General features: G+C 38.2%; 1 long non-coding RNA gene across 1 annotated transcript; it reads left to right on the top strand.

The window, feature by feature from the left end:
- Window positions 1-379: 379 nt before the first annotated feature.
- On the top strand, window positions 380-3,694 carry LOC144990297 (uncharacterized). Its single transcript, XR_013654297.1, has 2 exons — window positions 380-2,813; window positions 3,246-3,694. It is a non-coding gene; the product is annotated as an uncharacterized LOC144990297 (long non-coding RNA).
- The last annotated feature ends 247 nt before the right edge of the window (window positions 3,695-3,941 follow it).

Genomic DNA, 3,941 nt, shown 5'->3' with positions numbered 1-3,941 from the left:
ATATTTATTAGGGGTGTAACAATAAGCTAAAAATCTCAATAATTTGGTTGGATTCACTTCAGAGTTCGGTTCCATACGGTTCGGTCGGTACGGGCCACGGCTGTTAACAAATCCGCTTGATATAGAAGTTACTATTTGTGAACCATAAATCTTAACTATTTCTATTTTCCATCTAACAATGGTGGAGAAATGAGGTGTGTCGTATGTGAGAAAGATGTGTTTTAGAGCAAACACTTTCAACTGACCTGATTGTCGCTGGCGATTCTGCGGTCCCGCGATTCACATCGGCGTGCCAGACCAGGGGCCTGGGCCCACGGCTGGGTGCAGGTTGGGGGTTCCTTGGGTGGGGTGGGGGTGGGGGATTTTGATTTTCCATTTCTTTGTTAATTCTGCAAAAATACATGAAACGGTTAACGTTGAAGTACCTACAAGCTGAGTGGTTAGCTTACATTTTATTGTACAATGGGCAAAGAAAAAAAACACTGAAAGCATATTTATCTAACAAACAATGTATCTAACTACAGTTTGTTTCCACACACAACAAATTGTAACATCAAGACAAATGTCTCACCTTGACGGGGTTCTCTTCTGTGATTTGCGTCCGTTAGTTTGAAAAGAAAACAAATATATTGTTAGCTTTGTCGTTATTAATTGTAACTATGGATGTCACATCCAGCAAAATTATATCTGTTGTAGTGATCCGGCCGGACCGTCACTTTAGTGGGGTAGCGACAGCCAACTGCTCATTTGGATGGCTTCGTTGGAGAGCTGTCCGTGCCCCATACACCGCACGACCCCGGACAGTCATAAGCAGAAGCAACAGGAGGAGCGACAATGTTAGCGTTTAAGCAACAAGCCTGTTTATTCCAGCACACATACGTCCCAAACAGCATGGAGGGTCACTTCAGCTTCCAGCCCTCTGACTCAAGGTTTCACCCTTAAGCTCCCCACTTCCCATTAGCCTTTGGGGCTGAAGGCAGCGCTAACCCCCGGGTCGCTACACTATCTATATTTATTAGGGGTGTAACAATCAGCTAAAAATCTCAATAATTTGGTTGGATTCAGAGTTCGGTTCCATACGGTTCGGTACAGGCCACGGCTGTTAACAAATCCGCTTGATAGAAGTTACTATTTGGGAACCATAAATCTTAACTATTTCTATTTTCCATCTAACAATCTAAGCATAGTTTCCACACACAAAAAATTGTAATCAATGAAACAGAAAAATATAGCTCACCAACTGTATGCCTGGGATGTCAATCTGACTGAATCGTTTTTTCAGCCGTTGGTATTTTATATATAACTGACAAAATACCCGCGTGCCGTTGATTCGGAACATCCCATCTGCACGGACATGACTGCTTTGTAACTGTATCTGAAGGATTACAAATCCCGGGTAACATTTCAAATAGTTTAGTTGAAAATTATTACGGAAAACTAATTTGGAATTTGTTGCCCTCTAGTGATAAAAGTAATTAGTAACAGGAAGATTTGTTTTAACCCTTGTGCTATCTTAGATGACCTCACCCTTACATTGACCTGTTCTCCTTACCATGACAAAGGTGGATAAAGGTGGAAAGATTTCATGTAATTCATGGACACCAGTGAAGATCACAAATCATTGAAGAAAAAAGATTCAGCGCACTGTCCAGTGGGTCTAGAGGCCCAAATCCGATGGTAAAGTGATAGCACAAGGGTACCAAAAACAACTATTTTATTTTTAATTAAATCCAGCTTTCTAGTTTAGCATTACCTTGCCTTTTTTAAGTTCTTGCTGTTGGTTATGCAACAATTGTGATCAAATTAAAGATGTTTTACTTTTCTTGATAGTCAGAGCGCTTCTAGACACACCTGTCCACACTGGAGGTTATGAAAGAAGTCCGACGACCCTGGACTTCTTTTTTTAAACACTGCAGAAGAGAAGAAAATTAAAACGTTTTTGCTATGGAACCGTCCTACATAAATGAATCTTCATAGATAAGCTGCAGTAGAGGTTTGCCCTGGAGGAAGACATTTATTTGAACTTCTTTTAAAAATAAAATACTGTTTATCAGGCCTGACCTTAGTAGATTAATATATTCTTGAATATACCGGTAGTCAGATTCAAGAAAGGCTCTTCAGAAGCATCATAGCTAGAACAAATGTCTTTTAATGGCGTTCTTCAAAACCTATTACTGGGCCCCCTTTGTATTCATCTACAAACTCATGTAGGTGCTTCAAGTAAGAACTGAAACATTAAACCAATAAAATATTATTTGTTTTATACATAACCCATTAAAAGAAGACTGGGGCTGGGGGTTAATTTAGACAAAAATGTTTTTACTAAATTAATCAAATCAGATGGAAAAATACCATTATAAAACATGAATGATGTATTAGACATTTTTTAAGTAATCCTTTGAAATACAAATAAAAAATGGAGAGAAAAAACAAACATAAGATGTTCTATTAGATGTATGAACTGCTTTGATAATCTTAAATCAAGATACAGTCAATATAAGTCTCACTTTGGATTTATTAAAATTTAATAAACAAATAATCCTCCATACGGCCCACATTTAGATTATTTTATTCATTTCAAGGTGGCTCGTAGATTGATAAGTTACACAATATCATACAGAAGCTGGATACCAGTACTGAACAAGAACGCTGCAAAAAGAATCCATTTCTCTGACTGGTGGATGTTTGCAGCATGTTGCAGAGCGGCTGGCCTGAGCTGTGAAGGGGGAACGCAACTCTATGCTTGGAATGCTGACGTCACTCCGACAACGAGGGCGGAGCAATCCAGGATGCAGAGGCGTGGCATGTCGCAGGTAATCCTCACCGGCGCATCCGTCACTTTTCTAATCTGGGCTCATAAATTGGGCATCATGACGACCCCTCTGTGTTAAAATGAACACTTCTGCTCATTTACTTGATTTTATAATGAACAAAAAACATAATGAATAAAGTCGATGAGATGAAGGCACTGAAATTGCTAAACGGCACAGAAAGTGGAACTGTTGGCAAACTTTAACAGAAAAAACAAGTGCATGTAATGCGCCAAGACAAAGGAAAATGAAGACAGCGCGGCAGCTGGGAAAGAAACTGCTTCCATGTCTAGTGTTGAGTTTCTTCTGATGCGTTTCTGCAAAGTCTTTTCTCCCTCCATTCTTTGTTATTAATCATCTTCATCCTCCTCCTCGTCATCATCATCTGACGTCTGGTCCTTGGTGTCGAGGTCGTCTTCATCTTCCACCTGGAAGGAGAGAGCCAGAGTCTAACTACAGCAGAGACGACACAAAGCTGAGTGACATCTTTCACCAGCTGAAACAGCTCACTGAAAGTCAGAAGAAAACCGTCAATGGCGCTGCTGAACACTGACGCCGACCTAAAACCACCATGTGCCTTGCCCAAGGGCACTTCGACAGATGGGATGGCAGACCGGGAACTGAACCTGAGGCTCTCCAATCAACCTACAAAACGTTTTCAGAAGAAATGATCCGAAGCGACGTTTAAGTTTGGTTTACTGCTTGAGTTAACCAGGAAGTCGACAGAAAAACCGCTGAGTGTGACTTTGTTTCAAGTGACAGATATCGTTATTGTATTTTAAAATCTTTGTGTTTTGCTGATTCTGATCTCCTGTTTTACATTAAGCTATAAATGTTGGTGATTAAATGCTTATTTGCATGAATAATAAAATTCATTTATTTTATTATTTGCATTTATTTTTATTATTATTACATTCTTTTTACTTTATTATTTTAACCAATATAATATATATATATATATATATATATATATATATATATATATATATATATATATATATATATATATATATATATATATATATATATATATATATAATATTATCTTATTAGTTTTATTCTTTCTTTGGGAAGCACTTTGAGATGCTATGAAGCATGAAAAGCGCTATATAAATAAAGTTGAAATAAAGT

The sequence above is a fragment of the Oryzias latipes genome (assembly GCF_053564925.1).
Source record: "Oryzias latipes strain Hd-rR chromosome 1 unlocalized genomic scaffold, Olatipes_Hd-rR_3.1 chr1_Y".
NCBI classification, from domain to species: Eukaryota; Metazoa; Chordata; class Actinopteri; order Beloniformes; family Adrianichthyidae; genus Oryzias; species Oryzias latipes.
Note: the sequence above shows the minus strand (reverse complement) of the source record. Positions and strands in the feature narration are given on the sequence as shown.